Source organism: Phyllobates terribilis, unplaced genomic scaffold, assembly GCF_046119375.1.
Source record: "Phyllobates terribilis strain yellow unplaced genomic scaffold, ASM4611937v1 Scaffold_8__6_contigs__length_399053987, whole genome shotgun sequence".
In the NCBI taxonomy this organism is placed as follows: domain Eukaryota; kingdom Metazoa; phylum Chordata; class Amphibia; order Anura; family Dendrobatidae; genus Phyllobates; species Phyllobates terribilis.
This window is the reverse complement of record NW_027362768.1, coordinates 154,952,042-154,971,357: the sequence shown is the minus strand read 5'-3', so window position 1 is coordinate 154,971,357 and position 19,316 is coordinate 154,952,042. Positions and strand designations below refer to the sequence as shown.

General features: G+C 51.7%; 1 pseudogene; it reads left to right on the top strand.

Annotated features, from left to right (window-relative positions):
* LOC141157703 (cytochrome P450 4B1-like) overlaps nt 1-17,691 on the top strand; it is a 64,380-nt pseudogene extending 46,689 nt beyond the window's left edge.
* Nucleotides 17,692-19,316: the final 1,625 nt, after the last annotated feature.

The window sequence follows — 19,316 nt, the reverse complement described above, 5'->3', positions numbered from 1 at the left end:
TGACAGATATGTGGGAGGACGTCCAGTCTTGCCTGTGGTACTGGATGGCATTCCCATGAGTGCCCTACTGGACACCGGGTCACAGGTCACCACCATCCCGTACGTGCTCTTCAAGCAGTACTGGAATGACTCGGATATTACCCGCTACCCCGACGACGACTTGAGTATCATCGCCAGCAATGGTCAGCCCGTGCCACAGATCGGATTTAAAGAGGTGACCATCAAAATTGGTAGAGTCGAACTGGCAGCACAGGGACTGATCATTGTAGATATTGACAAACATGAGAGTCACCCAAAAATAACTCTAGGAACTAATGTAATTGAAAATTGTCTTGCAGAGGTGATTTTCCTTTTACAGCAGGTTGCCAGGAATGCCAGCTCCGGCGAGCAGCGGGTGCTCCAGAAAGAAATCCGGGCACTGATGCAACGGCAACAAGTGGAACTCTCAGGCGGTGAGATTGGTAGCGTAAGAATGTGTGACCCTTTTCCTATTGCCATGCCCCCAAAAAGTGAAATGATGATTTGGTGCCGGGCAGCTATTGGTCTGAGAGGTAGAGATTACCAGGCAATGGTAGAACCAGTTTACTCAGACAGTAGGCCCACCATTTTGACAGCACGGGGGGTGGTCAATGTACGCCATGGGAGGGTGCCCGTTCGCATAATGAATATCGGGGAGAGGGAAGTGTACCTGCCCCGGTATGCCACGCTAGCCAAATTATATACCACTAATCAAAATTCTATACAATCTGTGGAACCCTTGCCTCCATCTCACCCGGAGGAAGGTAACGGCTCTAAGAAAGATATGGAGGACTGGTGTCAGCAACTACATTTGGGTACTGACTCCACTCCTTCACACCAGAAACAAGGAGTCTATCGGGTAGTTCAGGAGTATGAGAGAGTGTTTAGTAAACACCCGTTAGACTTCGGGCGAGTCAAGGGGGTAGAACACCGCATCCCCACGGGAAATCATCCTCCCATAAAAGAGAGGTATCGACCCGTACCCCCTGCACATTACCAACACGCCAAGGGGATGCTTAGAGACATGAAGGAGGCTGGGGTAATTCGGGATAGCTGTAGCCCCTGGGCAGCCCCGCTAGTTTTAGTCAAGAAGAAAGACAACACCATGAGGATGTGTGTAGATTACCGGAAAATCAACCGCATCACACACAAGGATGCGTACCCCTTACCTAGGATAGAGGAGTCATTAGCTGCTTTAAGATCTGCTAACTTCTTCTCTACCCTGGATCTCACTAGCGGGTACTGGCAGGTTCCTGTAGCAGAGGCGGACCGGGAGAAGACCGCATTCACCACCCCGATGGGACTTAGTGAGTTCACCTGCATGCCGTTCGGACTCTGCAACGCCCCAGGGACCTTCCAACGATTAATGGAGTGCTGTCTGGGCCACAGAAACTTCGAGACGGTCCTGTTGTACCTGGACGATGTCATCGTATACTCCAAAACTTATGAGGACCACCTGAAACACCTGGCGGAGGTGTTCGAAGCTCTGGCGAGTTACGGCCTAAAGGTGAAACCCTCCAAGTGTCACCTCCTGAAACCAAAGGTGCAGTACCTGGGACACGTGGTGAGCGCTGACGGAGTGGCTCCCGACCCTGATAAGATCACCGCAATTAAGGGATGGCCAAGCCCCTCCAGCGTAAAAGAAGTGCGGCAGTTCCTAGGGTTGGTAGGCTACTACCGAAGGTTTATTCCCGGTTTCACCAAAAAGGCGGCACCTATGCAGGACCTCCTGATAGGCCAGTCCCGGAAGGCCAAGAACCAGAAGCCGCCCTTCAAATGGGAGGAGCTGGAAGAAGAGTCCTTCCGCCAGCTGAAGATGGCCCTCACGGGGGACGAAATCCTGGCGTACCCGGATTATAGTCAGCCCTTTATCCTCTACACCGACGCCAGTAACATCGGGCTAGGAGCTGTACTGTCCCAGATCCAGCAGGGGAAGGAACGAGTAATCGCCTACGCCAGCCGAAAACTGCGACCCACCGAAAGGAACCCCGAGAATTACAGCTCATTTAAGTTAGAGTTCCTGGCCGTAGTATGGGCAATCACTGAGCGCTTTAAGCATTACCTCGCTTCTTCCCGGTTCACCGTGTACACGGATAACAACCCGCTGACACACCTGGACACGGCAAGACTCGGTGCCCTGGAGCAGAGGTGGATGGCCCGTCTGTCCAACTACGAGTTCATAATCAAATACCGGGCAGGGCGCTCCAATACTAACGCGGACGCCCTGTCCAGGATGCCCAACCTGCCGGACGAAGGAGAAGATCCGGAGGGACTGGAAGAAGTTGAACTCCCTGCGTTCCACCGTCATGGGACTACCCAGTATTCCCACCGGGTAAGGAGTAAGCAGGCTGCTACGTTGAACCCCTTACCTCACTACAACTGGGCGGAAACGCAAGACAGCGACCCTGCCGTCCGACTGGTGAAGGAGATGCTGACTCGCCCGGAGGCTAGCCTGGAATCAGACGCTCCAGAGGAAGCCAAACAACTATGGGCAGAGAAGAGTCGACTGTTCCTTTACAAGGGGAAGTTGTGCCGCAGAATGGTTAACTCCAGGACGCATGAACTACTCTGGCAAGTAGTGGTGCCACGAAGAGACGCAGCCATGGTGATGGAGGCATACCACGACGGAGCTGGACACTTCGGGTGGAAAAAGCTGGAGTTCCTGCTGCGCGAGCGGTTCCACTGGGTAGGCATGAGGGGAACCATCGAGAAGTGGTGCAGAGACTGTGGCCCGTGCAATCTGAGAAGGAAGGACCGGGCCAGCCAGAAGACTCCCCTGCAGTCCATCGTCACCCGGCAACCGTTGGAACTGGTAGCCTTGGATCATGTAAAACTGACCCCCAGCAGAAGTGGCTACGTCTACGCGTTAACCATCGTGGATCATTACTCCCGGTTTCTGGTTGTCGTCCCCGTCAAGGACTTAACGGCTCAAACAGCAGCTAGAGCCTTCCAGCAGCACTTTTGCCGTCCACACGGGTACCCGGACCAAGTGCTGACGGACCAGGGACCTGCCTTTGAAGCGGAGGTCTTCCAGGAATTCTGCAATCTGTATGGCTGCCGGAAGATACGGACGACACCCTACCATCCGCAAACTAATGGACTTTGTGAGAAAATGAACCAGGTGGTAATGGATCTTCTGAAAACGTTGCCCCTGGAAGAACGCAGTCTGTGGCCTGAGAAGTTGCCCGATCTGGTGGACCTATACAACCACATCCCGGTAGGTTCCACCAACTGTACCCCGGCTTACCTAATGAGGGCAAGACCTGGTAAGTTACCTGTTGACCTGGAAATGGGAGTCCTGACGCCCGAGGACACTTCACCAGAAACAGACTGGGACACAGAGAGGCAGCAGCAGTACCGGAAAGTACAGGAGAGCGTGGAGCGAAGTCTCTGTCAGGCTAGGGAAAGACAAGAGAAGACTTACAACCAGTATGCTCCCGCTGTTCCCCTGGTACCCGGAGAGCAGGTCTTGAAGAGGAAGAGACGGCTCCACAAGTTGGACGACCAGTGGGAGAAGGACCCGTACACCGTACTGCCCTCAAGCCACGAGAACCCGAAGGTCTGTACCATCAGTAAAGACGGAGGGGAAACCACAGCCATTGTATCCCGGGACCACCTGAAGAAGTGCCCCGAACAACTGAGGAACCCTGAGGAGGAACAGGAAGACCATCGACCCGTGGAAGAAAGGGAAGATATGGTTAGTACCGTGCTCGGGGACTTCCCTCGGTCTTGGACTCAAGTCAATGGTGCAGTTGTGGTACCCGTACTCACCTTCCTCCAACCATCATCCCAAGAACCTACGGAGCAACGGGTAGAGCTGGAAGAGCAGCCGGTCCAGGAGGCAGAAGACTCCACCCAAGCGGAACAGGAGAATCAACCCTCTGCTTATAATGAGCCTGCCGTACCCCTAGTGAGACAAAGAGCCGGTAGACAGCTGCCCAGTTTACCCTTGACAGCTCCTACACCCTGTAGTTCAGGGCCAGACAGTCAGCTCCGTAGGTCCACTAGGGCCACTAGAGGCCAGTTACCCGCACGTTGGAGGATCTAAATGTTTAAGTTGTTTTATAATGTTTACCTGTTTATTGTTGCTTGTGTGTAATTTTGTGTTTCCAGTTGTTTTAGGAAACCTTCGTGGATTTACCGGGAATCCTTGTATATATAGTTGGAGCGTAACCCAGGATGGACTAGAGACTGTTAAGGACTCGGGGTAGGACAGACCCCTACCTGGTTACGTCTCCCTGTGTTGGTGAAATGGACACCTTTGCTTTTCTTCAGAGACTGCACCCGGTTGCGGACACGCCGTAACCATCTTATTATGTTTTCTTATTGTATTATCAATGTTTTTACCTTGTTATGTTTTTCTAATTGTGTTTAGTCCCGGAGTACTAAATTTTACTAGGGGGGAATGTGACACCCCAGGGGTCTGGTTGCCACAGTAACGTAATGTTATGTCTGAGAGCAGGTGGGAGGTCCTTTGGTCAGGGATCCTGTGCATGCCACACCTCCTGCCCAGCCTTGGGAGGGGAAGAACTTCCCCTGTAAAAACCCGGGGCTGAGGCAGAGTTAGTGAGTCCAGGAAGAGGAGAGACAAGAGCAGCATAGGAAGCAGCAGAGTCACCAGGAGTCAGGGGCTGGCAGCTAAAGAGCTCGCCCTGACTAAGAAGATTCTTTACCGGACCCGGAGTCCGAGGCTGTGGGGACTAACTTCTACCCAGCAGCAGAATCCGTCAGGCAGGGGATTTCAGGTCCCCTGGCCCAGAAGCCCGAAGGCCCGGTCACACGCGTGGGACCAGCACCGCCATCGTGGAGCGGAAGCCATTAGAAGGCCCCGAGTCACCGGCCATACGGGTGAGCACCACACGGTACACTCAGGGACGTGGGCTACTTACATCAGCTTCTAGCAAGGTAGCCAGAAGAGTACAGTCAGCTTGGGAGGCCTACAACTACGCCTGGCCAGGGGAGATCCCATCTGCTCAAGGACTGACCAGGCCCCGTTCGCTAGCAAGTACTCCGGGAGGGTCTATCGTTGTTACCAGTAAAGACCCTGAACTCTACCATACCGTCTCTGAGTGGTTCCTGCTACCCCCATCATCCACGTCGGCTGCCCTGAGGCCATACCCCTCCCGTTGGGGGTTATACTATCACGCTGCACCATCCTTCCACCGGCCTCAGCGGTCTGCCCTGCAGCAGCAGCCCCCTGGCTGCACTCAACGGGTGGCGTAGTCATCAACCATTTTCTACCAATAGACTGCCGTTCAGTTTGACTCCCTGGGCACGGACCGGGTCACCGCCACGAGACTACAGCCCTCAACAGATCCGGCTCCGGGTAAGCTCTCGCCTGCGCAGCGCGACACAGGCCCAGGGGCGCGTCATAAGTATGTGGGTCCCGGGCAGTACTGCATCCTTACCTAAGAGTGGGATACCACACCTCTGGGTGAGATGCAGTACCTCCGTGGCGACTGAACCCGCAGGGGCGCCACACTTACAAATACTGATGAAAAATACTGACCAAATACTGAACGTGTGAACGTGGCCTAAAGGAAAGAAACACCGGAGCCCTCCATGTTTGCGGTGCCATTGCACCCAGTGTCCATCAAACAAGATTCTGCCCTGCACTGACTGGAGCCATTGCACTGGGTCCTGATATAAACCCTCCATATGCAGCGCAGGGTCTTTATACACTCTATATACTTATTAATTAACCCTGTTATTTTGTATCCTGAAGCAATTATTTATATCACCAGGTTTATGGTTTATTTTATGATTTTAGGTTTTTGATCCACTGAGGTTTTCACCAGAGAATTCATAAAAGAGACATTCACATATGTATGTCCCATTCTCAGCTGGAGCAAGGTAAGACATCTAAGAGATATAATATATATATTCTATGACTAAGTACTTTTAGCCAGAAACACGTCAGAAGAATGGACATGTTTTTTAATCATGTGTGGCGCCCCTGAGAGTTCAGTCGCCACAGAGGTACTGCACCTCACCCAGAGGTGTGGTGTCTCCTTCTCTCAGGTAAGGAGGGAGTGCTGCCCGGAACCCTAACACCTGCATCCAACACTACACTGCTCCAGGCCAGCTGGAAGGGCAAGATGCACTATGTTTTCCTGCTGAGCCCTGTCCCTGGCTGGAGTGGGGGAACCCAGAAGTAGGGGGAACCAGTAGTGGGTGTGGGTGGAGGAAGCAGTTTAGGGGAGCACTATAGTGTGAGATATATAAAGGGAAGCCATCTTAGGGTGGCAGTTCAGTTCAGAAGAACAGTTCAGGAAGACAGTCCGGGAGCAGATTCTCAGTAGGAGCTCTGCTTCACAAGTAGGGCCCATTCCTAGAGGCCCAGGTGGGGAGCAGAGGAGTAGGCTCTGTTCTAAGAAGGGATCCTAGGGGGTATGGCGAGTGCAGGAAGGCACCCGTACGCCCCGCATCTGTCAGAAGACAGAGGGATCGTAGGCCGCAAGAAGGGGACCGGCCCCTGGTCCAGCCGTGCTACTCTACGTCCCGGCTGGGAAAACCGGAGGCTTATGGCTTATATAGACAGTTGCTGAAGCCTCATTCTAATCCCCGTAAGGGTCAAGCAGGTCCGGGAACTCCGACGAGACAGGAGGGACTTCAGAGCACCCGAGCGGGATTGAGAGTGGGAAGCGCAGGGCAGGAGGGAGAAAGACCCAGCGTGAAGACAGTCTAGCTAGGAACACAAGAAAGTGGGGTTCTGTCAAGTACTCCTAATCTGCCTGAGGAAGTGCTGAACCCCTGCCTGGTGAACGCAGCGCAATGTGGGAGGTTGACACCTGTACAGTGCACCAGTGGAACTTTCATAAGAACTGTGAGTAAAAACTCGGATCACTGCACCGCATTGCCTCCGCCCCTTCTTTCATCTGTGCCATCTCTCCCTCACAGCACTACAACGCCCAGCGTAACCTACACGTACTACACTGTGGAGAGCCACACCATCCCTGCTCCCGTAACACCAGCTCCAGAGGACTGCTCCGCAGCGGCGGCACCCTTTAGCCGCAATCCACAGGTGGCGTCATGAACACTATTCCAAAAACCCCATATAAATAGAAGTCCCCCTTTTTACTGACCACCCTGGGTCATGGACCGGGCTAGCCACCGTGATATTGACGCGCCCCCAGGGCCGTGGGGTACTCGGCAGCCGGGCCTCTGGTTGCCGGGGGATATCACGGTGGCTGGCCCGGTCCGTGGCCCAGGGCGGTCACTCAAAAGGGGGATATGTATATATGGGTTTTTTGGGATTATTCGTGATGCCACCTGTGGTGTCTGGTGAGAATCACCAGCGCTGCAACAGTCCTCTGAGGCAGATGATAGGGGCAGCTTGAGATGGGACGGCTCCCCACAGGTGGAGCAGGCCTCAGGGCAGTGTAGATAAATGGAGGAGGTGCGCTGGGCGTTGTAGTGCAGGGAAGGAAATGGCACCGGCGAAAAAAAGGAGCGGAGGCAGCTCAGTGCAGTCATCCAAGATTTACTTACAGTTCTTAGACAGTCCACAGGTGCACTGTACTGGTGCAAGCCTCCCGCGTCGCACTGCGTTCACCGGGCAGGGGTTCAGTCCTTCCTCGGGCAGCTTGGGTGTACCTGGCAGAACCCCACTTTCTTGTGTGCCTCTCTAGACCGACTTCACGCTGGGTCTTACTCCCTCCTGCCCTGCGCTTCCCACTGTGAATCCTGTTCGGGTGCTCTGAGGTCCCCCCTGTCCGTCGGAGTTACACAGACCTGCTTGACCTTACTTGGATTGGAGTGGGGATTTGGTTACTGGCTATAGAAGTCAGAAGCCTCCGGTTTTTCCAGCCGAGGTTTGAAGTTGCACGACTGGGCCAGGGGCCGGTCCCCTTCTTGCGGCCTAGATTCTCCTGACACCTGGCAGGTTCGGGGTGTACGGGTGCCGCCTGCACTCGCCATACCCCCTAGGATCCCTTCTTCAGAACGGAGCTTCCTCCCTGCTCCCCTCCTGGGCCTCTGAGGCTAGGCCCTGTTTGGGGAGCAGAGCTCTGACTGAGACTCTGCTCCCGGACTGTCTTCACTCTCTCCTCTCCCTGACTGGACTGCACTATTCTAAGATGGCTTCTTTTTATATCTTTACTGTATGAGTGCTCCCCTAAACTACTTCCTCCATCCACACCCACTACTGATTCTCCCTACCTTTGGGTTCCCCCCACTCCAGCCAGGGACAGGGCTCAGCAGCTGCGCTCTGCATGTCGCCTCTCCAGCCGGCCTGGAGCAGTGTAGTGTTGGATGCAGGTGTTTGGGGTTCCGTGCAGCACTCCCTCCTTACCTGAGTGAAGGGAGGCACCACACCTCTGAGTGAGATGCAGTACCTCTGTGGCGACTGAACCCTCAGGGGCGCCACAATATCCCCCGCCGGCATCCACAGAGGCCCGGCTGCCGAGTACCCCACGGCCCAGGGGGCACGTCACACGGATATCCTATATTTTTTTACTAAGATGGAATAAAGATCACTCTGTTCTTTATATACAGTGCCTACAAGTAGTATTCAACCCCCTGCAGATTTAGCTGGTTTGATAAGATGCAAATAAGTTAGAGCCTTCAAACTGCAAACGAGAGTAGGTTTTATGAACAGAAGCATAAATCTTACAAACCAAAAAGTTATGTTGCTCAGTTGAATTTTATTAAATTTTAAACATAAAAGTGTGGGTCAATTATTATTCAACCCCTATGTTTAATATTTTGTGGAATAACCCTTGTTTGCAATTACAGCTAATAATCGTCTTTTATAAGACCTGATCAGGCCGGCACAGGTCTGTGGAGTTATCTTGGCCCACTCCTCCATGCAGATCTTCTCCAAGTTATCTAGGTTCTTTGGGTGTCTCATGTGGATTTTATTCTTGAGCTCCTTCCACAAGTTTTCAATTGGGTTAAGGTCAGGAGACTGACTAGGCCACTCCAACACCTTGTCTTTTTCCCTATTGAACCAGGCCTTGGTTTTCTTGGCTGCGTGCTTTGGGTCGTTGTCTTGTTGGAAGATGAAATTACGACCCATCTTAAGATCCTTGATGGAGGAGCAGAGGTTCTTGGCCAAAATCTCCAGGTAGGCCGTGCTATCCATCTTCCCATGGATGCGGACCAGATGGCCAGGCCCCTTGGCTGAGAAACAGCCCCACAGCATGATGCTGCCACCACCATGCTTGACTGTAGGGATGGTATTCTTGGGGTCGTATGCAGTGCCATCCAGTCTCCAAACGTCACGTGTGTGGTTGGCACCAAAGATCTCGATCTTGGTCTCATCAGACCATAGAACCTTGAACCAGTCTGTCTCAGAGTCCTCCAAGTGATCATGAGCAAACTGTAGACGAGCCATGACATGACGCTTTGAAAGTAAAGGTACCTTACGGGCTCGTCTGGAACGGAGACCATTGCGGTGGAGTACGTTACTTATGGTATTGACTGAAACCAATGTCCCCACTGCCATGAGATCTTCCCGGAGCTCCTTCCTTGTTGTCCTTGGGTTAGCCTTGACTATTCGGACAAGCCTGGCCTCGGCACGGGAGGACACTTTCAAAGGCTGTCCTGGCCGTGGAAGGCTAACAATAGTTCCATAAGCCTTCCACTTACGGATGATGCTCCCAACAGTGGAGACAGGTAGGCCCAACTCCTTGGAAAGGGTTTTGTACCCCTTGCCAGCCTTGTGACCCTCCACGATCTTGTCTCTGATGGCCTTGGAATGCTCCTTTGTCTTTCCCATGTTGACCATGTCTGAGTGCTGTTCACAAGTTTGGGGGGGGTCTTAAATAGTCAGAAAAGGCTGGCAAAAGAGATCTTTAATCCACACATGTGAAGCTCATTATTCTTGGTGCCTGAACTACTTCAAAATACTTTAGGGGGACCAAACAGAATTCTTGTGGTTTGAGGGGTTGAATAATAAATGACACTCTAAATTAACTTTTAACGTTTTTAAAAAAAAAAAAAAAAAAAAAATTTGCTGCAGTGCATTTCCCACTTCCAGGCTGATCTACAGTACAAATGTCACAATGCCAAGTTAATTCCGCATGTGTCAACCAGCTAAATCTGCAGGGGGTTGAATACTACTTGTAGGCACTGTATATATATATATATATATATATATATATATATATATATATATATATATATGTACACAGTACAGACCAAAAGTTTGGACACACCTTCTCATTTAAAAATTTTTCTGGATTTTCATGACTATGAAAATTGTACATTCACACTGAAGGCATCAAAACTATGAATTAACACATGTGGAATTATATACTTAACAAAAAAGTGTGAAACAACTGAAAATATGTCTTATATTCTAGGTTCTTCAAAGTAGCCACCTTTTGCTTTGATGACTGCTTTGCACACTCTTGGCATTCTCTTGATGAGCTTCAAGAGGTAGTCACCGGAAATGGTTTTCACTTCACAGGTGTGCCCTGTCAGGTTTAATAAGTGGGATTTCTTGCCTTATAAATGGGGTTGGGACCATCAGTTGTGTTGTGCAGAAGTCAGGTGGATACACAGCTGATAGTCCTACTGAATAGACTGTTATAATTTGTATTATGACAAGAAAAAAGCAGACAAGAAAAACGAGTGGCCATCATTGCTTTAAGAAATGAAGTGACGCGCCCCCTGGGCCAGTGTTGTTTGGGGGATACCCGGAGCCGGATCAGATGGGGGTTGTAGTCTCCGAGTGGCGGTGACCCGGTCCGTGCCCAGGGTGTCAAGCTCAGTGTGTGGCAGTCCTTCAGATGTTACTAGATGTTCTTTTATGTCGACTACGCCACCCGTTGAATTGCGGTCAATACGGCCGCCGCTGCAGCAGGGTCCGCTGAGGCTGGTGATGTGTGTGCAGCTCAGGTAGTATAACCCCCAACGGGAGGGGTATAGCCTCAGGGGGTCAGGTGTAGAGGATGGTGGTTGTGGAGGTGCAGTGAGGATGGTAATCAGACTCAGAGTCGGGCTGTGCAGTTCAGGGTTTTTACTTACTGCTGTTGTTCTGGTCACTCCGGCCTTGAGTGACCGCCCGAGCCGTGCTGCGTCCACCAGGTCCTGGACTCGGCCAACCCCCAGGTGATTCTGGAGCGTGGTCCTGAGCTCCCTTTCTGTCTCTTCCTTCTCTCTGGCCTTCCCCACCAGGGATCCACCTATGTCCGGCTCCCTCGGGCCTCTTGTTGGTAAACCCTTGTCTCTGGGTTCCCTGACCCTATTCTTGGTTTGCCTTCCGGGTGGATTTAGTGGGTGGTCGTGGCAGATCCTGCCCACGACCTCCGGTCTCTGGCTAAGGATTAGGGCCCTCCACCAGCTTGGGATCCGGTACCCTTGTGCCAACTCTTCACCCTCTGATCTAATCTTGGGTTCTTGGAGTTCTCTCTTCTCCCCCTCTGGGTCCTTCTTTCTCCTCTCTCTCTCTGGGCCTTGGGGCTGCTCTTCTCTTCTGCTTTCCTCCACTGCTCTGCAAAAGACTGAGTGACTGACCAGCCCTCTACAAAAGACTTCTCTACAAAAGACCCTGTTCTAAGATGGTTCCCACCTTATATACTCCCTCTATGTGTGAGCTCAGGTGACCAGCACCCAATGAGCTCCTAGCATTACCCAGACTGCTCCCCCTATCTGCCCCTACACTACTGGGATGTTCCACCCCCCTCCCACTCCAGCCAGGGACAGACACTGTCGTACCTGCACATTTCTCTAGTGGGAGTACCATTGGTCTGTCCCCCGGAAATGGGATGTGTGTAGTGCATGCAGCCTACTGAGCTCAGTTCCACACTCCATCCTTACCCGGGAGTGGAATACCACACCTCTGGCTGAGGTACAATACCCCTGTAGCAGCCGAATCCTCAGGGTGCTACATTCCCCCCTGGTAAATCACAGCACGTCCTCGGGCTGTAAGAGAACAAACATCCAAAACATACAAATATTTTTCATAAACATCAACATATAAACATATAAAACATCACATATATTATCAGCAATAAACTTTTCATATAAATAACATTCTTGTAAACATTCCTGTCTCTGGTTCCTCCGGTCACGGTGCAACTTGTGACCGGGTAAAGTGCGACAGTCTCTTTAAGAAACACGGTTTTCCTATAAAACCAGTAGGGGGCGCTTTAGGAAGCGCAACTATATACAGGGAGAATATGGCCGCTCTCAGTCCTCGGCCAGGTAATGGGAATAGGGACACACGGGTTAACAGTTCACTCTTGTCCCAACGGGGACTTATTTAAAGCAGCAACAGTTCACTGTACCCCGATAGGTAACTATTTACAGTCTCTTTACCGTACTTTAACGACGGCGTCCTCCTGCTCCTTCTTTATCTTCAGACCCGTCCGGGTCCTCTTGCTCCTCCTCACACCGCAGCTCCTCCTCCGTCAGGCGATGCACATGGAGGGCGTAGGGTCCTTTGGCACACTTGTGCCGGGTGAACGTGACCTCGTCCCCTACGTACAGGTCACGACCTCTGTGTCCCTCCGGCAGATGGCTTTCTACGTCTCTGCGGGTCACAAAGACGTCGCCGGGGGTATGATGGTCTTTTATGAAGCCCCACCCATGCTGCAGGTTGAATTTAATCACAGTCCCGGTGGAAGGGGGACCATGAGCTGCACGGGGATTCCTCCTGGTCTGGCTCTTCTGCTCCGCGCTCCTTATCTGTGCTTGCTGTTCCCGGACCCGCCTCTCTCTCCGCTCCTTCTCGAAGACCTCGAGCTGCTGGCGGCAGCACTCTGCACGCTCCGCTGCGGCCGCCCGAGTCTCCTGAGTGAACCCCATGAGGTCTTCTCCGGTGGGGTCCCACTCAAACTGTGCCTCCTCCAGCGGGGGTGAGGTCCTCTTTACAGGCTTCGGAGCCGGAATTAGGGGCTCGCACATGGGCCTTGCTCTCTGGAGTTCCAGCTGAATGTACTCCTGGGGCCATGCAAAGGGCTGCCCATCCGGGCACGTATGCTGGGCAAATAGATTTTCACCCAGGTGCGGCACTCTAGATGTTGAGGGCGCGTTGATGGTAGCGGCGCCCGGGTTGACCAGGCCTTGCGACCAGGCTTGGGGCACCCTAAAGGCAAAGGGCACCGTAAGAACGGCGGCGCCCTGGGTTACTCGGCCCTGCGACCAGGCTGGTGGCTCCGCGGAGGTAGGGGGCGCTGTTGGAATGGCGGCGCCCGGGTGTACTAGGCCTTGCGACCAGGCCGATGGTATTTCCTGCTTTGCCGCGCTCAGGGTCGAAGCGCGTGACGTCACAGGGGTCGCGGCCGCGGTTTCCGGTTGAGGCCTAGTCTGCGGCGGTGACGATGCAGCGACGGGCACGGCAGGGGGAACTTCGGGCTCTGCGACGGGGAGCTGGGGCAGGCACGCGGTTTCCCGGCTCGGGGTAGAGACGTCCCCTTTACCTGCCTCCGTCCGTTCAGCTCCCTTCTCGGCGCCGTCTCCGGCCTTGAGTCCTCCTGCACCATCCTCAGAGGCGGTCTGTCTCCTCGTCTCGGGTGGCGTGCTCCGCTGACGGGTTTCGGTCTGCTGGGCCATCTCTCAGCTCCACTCCGCCAACGTCTCTCGCTGCACCCGGGCCATCCTCCGTGCGAGGCTCTCCAGCGCAGTCTGTGCACACTCCCGGTCTCGGGGGAGCTGTGTCAGGACCTCCACTAAGCCTAGTGGGGTCGTTGCTTGCAGCAGGCTCCTGACCACTGGGTCGGTGCTGCCTGACTCTCCCTCCATCTCCGGGTAGGCTTTCTCTGGACTCCTCTCCAGACTTCTTGTCTCCGGGTGCGCTCTCTCCAGACTCCTCCAGGCTGCACCCATCTTCGTTCTTTTCTTCTGTCTCCGCCCACATTGAGGGTGGTCCCGGGGCAACTTGGTGATTGTCAGTTCCAGGGGCAGTTCTTTCACGCTGATGGACACTTCCAGCATCACAGTCTCTGTTGGTGGGCGCGGTTTCCGCTTTTGGCGCCATTCTTCGACCTGGCCCACGATGGGAGGTGGCCTCTTGCCACCCTCTGGCACGCCCATAATGGCGTCCGCTCTTCCAAGGCGGGAAATCTTTGGAAATGGCGGGAATCGTCTCCCAGTGGCGGGAAACTCCATGGATGGCGGGAAAAAACTGCAAATGGCGGACAACCGGCGGGAAACGACCTGTGATGGGGCCCGATGGCGGGGACCCTCCGGAACCGGCAGGAGACTTCTTTTTGAGGTAACGGTGTACTTTTCTTCAGGTACGCAGTACCCGGTTGTTGCGGGCACGTAATCCTGCCGACTACGCCAAAGTTGACGCGCCCCCTGGGCCAGTGTTGTTTGGGGGATACCCGGAGCCGGATCAGATGGGGGTTGTAGTCTCCGAGTGGCGGTGACCCGGTCCGTGCCCAGGGTGTCAAGCTCAGTGTGTGGCAGTCCTTCAGATGTTACTAGATGTTCTTTTATGTCGACTACGCCACCCGTTGAATTGCGGTCAATACGGCCGCCGCTGCAGCAGGGTCCGCTGAGGCTGGTGATGTGTGTGCAGCTCAGGTAGTATAACCCCCAACGGGAGGGGTATAGCCTCAGGGGGTCAGGTGTAGAGGATGGTGGTTGTGGAGGTGCAGTGAGGATGGTAATCAGACTCAGAGTCGGGCTGTGCAGTTCAGGGTTTTTACTTACTGCTGTTGTTCTGGTCACTCCGGCCTTGAGTGACCGCCCGAGCCGTGCTGCGTCCACCAGGTCCTGGACTCGGCCAACCCCCAGGTGATTCTGGAGCGTGGTCCTGAGCTCCCTTTCTGTCTCTTCCTTCTCTCTGGCCTTCCCCACCAGGGATCCACCTATGTCCGGCTCCCTCGGGCCTCTTGTTGGTAAACCCTTGTCTCTGGGTTCCCTGACCCTATTCTTGGTTTGCCTTCCGGGTGGATTTAGTGGGTGGTCGTGGCAGATCCTGCCCACGACCTCCGGTCTCTGGCTAAGGATTAGGGCCCTCCACCAGCTTGGGATCCGGTACCCTTGTGCCAACTCTTCACCCTCTGATCTAATCTTGGGTTCTTGGAGTTCTCTCTTCTCCCCCTCTGGGTCCTTCTTTCTCCTCTCTCTCTCTGGGCCTTGGGGCTGCTCTTCTCTTCTGCTTTCCTCCACTGCTCTGCAAAAGACTGACTGACTGACCAGCCCTCTACAAAAGACTTCTCTACAAAAGACCCTGTTCTAAGATGGTTCCCACCTTATATACTCCCTCTATGTGTGAGCTCAGGTGACCAGCACCCAATGAGCTCCTAGCATTACCCAGACTGCTCCCCCTATCTGCCCCTACACTACTGGGATGTTCCACCCCCCTCCCACTCCAGCCAGGGACAGACACTGTCGTACCTGCACATTTCTCTAGTGGGAGTACCATTGGTCTGTCCCCCGGAAATGGGATGTGTGTAGTGCATGCAGCCTACTGAGCTCAGTTCCACACTCCATCCTTACCCGGAAGTGGAATACCACACCTCTGGCTGAGGTGCAATACCCCTGTAGCAGCCGAATCCTCAGGGTGCTACAGAAGGTCAGTCTGAAAAATTGGGAAAACTTTGAAAGTGTCCCCAAGTGCAGTTGCAAACCATCAGGCGCTACAAAGAAACTGGCTCACATGAGGACCGCCCCTGAAAAGGAAGACCAAGAGTCACCTCTGCTTCTGAGGTTAAGTTTATCTGAGTCACCAGCCTCAGAAATCGCAGGTTAACAGCCGCTCAGATTAGAGACCAGGTCAATGCCACACAGAGTTCTAGCAGCAGACACATCTCTTCAACAACTGTTAAGAGGAGACTTTGTGCAGCAGGCCTTCATGGTAAAATAGCTGCTAGGAAACCACTGCTAAGGACAGGTAACAAGCAGAAGAGACTTGTTTGGGCTAAAGAACACAAGGAATGGACATTAGACCAGTGGAAATCTGTGCTTTGGTCTGATGAGTCCAAATTTGAGATCTTTGGTTCCAACCACCGTGTCTTTGTGCGACGCAGAAAAGGTGAACGGATGGACTCTACATGCCTGGTTTCCACCGTGAAGCATGGAGGAGGAGGTGTGATGGTGTGGAGGTGCTTTGCTGGTGACACTGTTGGGGATTTATTCAAAATTGAAGGCTTACTGAACCAGCATGGCTACCACAGCATCTTGCAGCAGCACGCTATTCCATCCGGTTTGCGTTTAGTTGGACCATCATTTATTTTTCAACAGGACAATGACCCCAAACACACCTCCAGGCTGTGTAAGGGCTATTTGACCAAGAAGGAGAGTGATGAGGTGCTACGCCAGATGACCTGGCCTCCACAGTCACCAGACCTGAACCCAATCGAGATTGTTTGGGGTGAGCCGGACCGCAGAGTGAAGGCAAAAGGGCCAACAAGTGCTAAGCATCTCTGTGAACTCCTTCAAGATTGTTGGAAGACCATTTCTGGTGACTACCTCTTGAAGCTCATCAAGAGAATGCCAAGAGTGTGCAAAGCAGTCATCAAAGCAAAAGGTGGCTACTTTGAAGAACCTAGAATATAAGACATATTTTCAGTTGTTTCACACTTTTTTGTTAAGTATATAATTCCACATGTGTTAATTCATAGTTTTGATGCCTTCAGTGTGAATGTACAATTTTCAAAGTCATGAAAATACAGAAAAATCTTTAAATGAGAAGGTGTGTCCAAACTTTTGGTCTGTACTGTGTATATATATATATATATATTATTTATATATATATACACATACACACACACACTTTATGTATAGATAGATTGATAGATAAACAGATATATACATATAAGTTTTAGACTGGTATGGAAAACCTTCTACACAGTAAGAAGCTTTCAGATATAGAAGTGTTAATAATTTATTTTTAGCTATTTACAAAATACAAAGTGAATGAACAAAAGAGGAAATTAAATCAAATCAATATTTGGTGACCGCCCATTGTCTTCATCAATTCTTCTAGGTACATTAAACGCAGATTATGAAAGAACTCTGGAGGGAGGTTGTTCCAAACATCTTGGAGAACTGACCACAGGTTTTCTGTGTATGAGGTTTGTGCAAAACCTCCTGTCTCTTCATGTGATCCCATACTGGATGAAGTGAGATCAGGGCTCTGTGGGGGCTGGATTATCACTCCCAGGACTTCTTGTTCTTAATCACATTAGCTGTATGATTGGGGTCGTTACTACTTGTCACAACACCCAGATTATGATTGACTGCCCTGGAAGTTCTTATTGGTGTCCATTCTTCAGAAATAACAAGTTCATAGTTGTCAGCATTTCTGGGGACGTTTAAGTAGCTTTCAGGAACGCCCTCATTCCTCCAATGAACGCCTCCCATTTACGTCACTCCAGTGCATTCACTTTTGGGTGTGGTTTAAATGAACGCACCCTATTTCATACCAGTAGTCCCGAGAACTTAGCAACGATGAAATGTATAACATAAAGTGGTGAAAGTCATCAATAGAAAACAAAATCTTCATATTTTCTTCCCCCCAGGAACTGTATTGGACAGAACTTCTCTATGAATGAGATGAAAGTTGCCCTCGCACTGACGTTACCGAGATTCGATCTGAGTATAGACCCTAAGAATGAGCCAAAGAAGATCCCTCAACTCGTCTTACGTTCTGTGAACAGCATTCACTTGAACCTGAAGAAATTAGAAAAAGCTTCATAAATCCTGAAGACTTCCACCTCCGTGGTGTCTACTTGTAAGCGCTCGAGTTGAGCTGCTGCAATTTGTAAGAGAAATGCATATCATGAAATTAAAATGAATCGTGATAGTTCACCAAAATTCTACATAATTATTTATTTCCCTAAAGTTTGCCTCAAAAGCACAATTTTAGAGTCCTTAGTGTACAGTTAAACTCAATAGTGAGGTGATGAAGCTGTGATGTTGCCGAGAGCCATGGCGCTTGCACAAAACAAGCTGTTATCAACCTCTTGCTCAACAACCTCCTCCTGCACCTTGAGCAAGGTCTATTACCTGAAAGCCAGTAGGGTTTCCATGCTGAACGTGGGACGGCAGATAAGATATGGTCTTTGGGACACATCAACTCCAGGAAAGGTTCCAGGAGAAATGCAGAGAAGTTTTTGTGAACTTTGTTGAATTGACCAAGGCTTTTGATACAGTCACCAGAGACGGCCTGTGGAAAATCTTGGGAAAGATTGGCTGCCCGAGCAAGTTCAACAAAATTGTCCGGCAGCTCCATGATGGTATGATGGTGAAATTCCTGTATGATGGAGATAAATCAGAGGCCTTCCGAGATACAAACGGCATAAAACAATGCAGCATTCACACCCGACCCTGTTCACTATGTTATATTTTGCCATGTTGACAGATGCCTTTAGCAACTACAAAGACAGAATCCATGTCAGGTACAAGACTGACTACAACGTATTCAAACCCAGGTGCCTGAAGGCTGTTACAAAGGTGCATGAGACTGTAATCCGTGTCTTCTTGTTTGCTGATGACTGCACACTCAACGCCAGCACAGAACAGCGTGAAACGGACTGTTTTTCACAATCTTGCAATAACGTCGGTCTCGTTATCGATACTAGAAAGTCCGAAGTTATATACCAACCTGCTCCAGGAAAACCATACAAGTAGGCATGCATTAAGGTTAAGGAGCACAACCTCAAAGCAGTCAACAACTTTACCTACCTGGGTAGCACGCTCTGTTGCTCTCCCTTGTAGTGACCATAGATGCTGAGGTCAACAACAGAATTGCCAAAGCCTGCACCGTCTTTGGGAGACTCCATAAGAAGGTCTGAGAATGGAGGGGACTCAGCCCTTTCACCAAGCTGAAGGTCTACCATGTGTTGGTCCTTACCACATTTCTCTATGCCAGTGGGACCTAGACTGTCTACAGCCGGCATGCCAAACAGCTCAATCATTTACACCTGAGCTGTCTCCGTAGACTTCTCCACATCAGGTTGAAAGACAATGTCCCCGACACGGAAATCCTAAAATAAGCTGGTTTCTCCTGTTGAAAGCCCAAGCCACATGGGCTGGACATGTGGTCAGGATGCCAGACAGAGGGTTGCCTAAACAACTCCTGTATGGAGAACTGTGTCAGGGAAAGCGAGCAGTTGGGGGCAGTGGCATACTGCTAATGGCAGCAGGCCACGCCACTGTTATGGGGCCCGTGAGCCAAGGGGGCCCATGAGCCTGGGGCCCCAAAGCAGCGGGGAAACGAGGAGGATAGGTGAGTATTGTATTTATGGGGGGAGGGGAGGTTGTGGTGGTGGAGGAGCGGGGCACACGCAGTAGTCGCTGTTGCAGCTACCATGTGTGCCCGCTGCTTAAGGGAAATGAATATTCCCTCTTCTCCACTCCCATGGGCATGGAGAAGAATGAATATTCATTCTCTT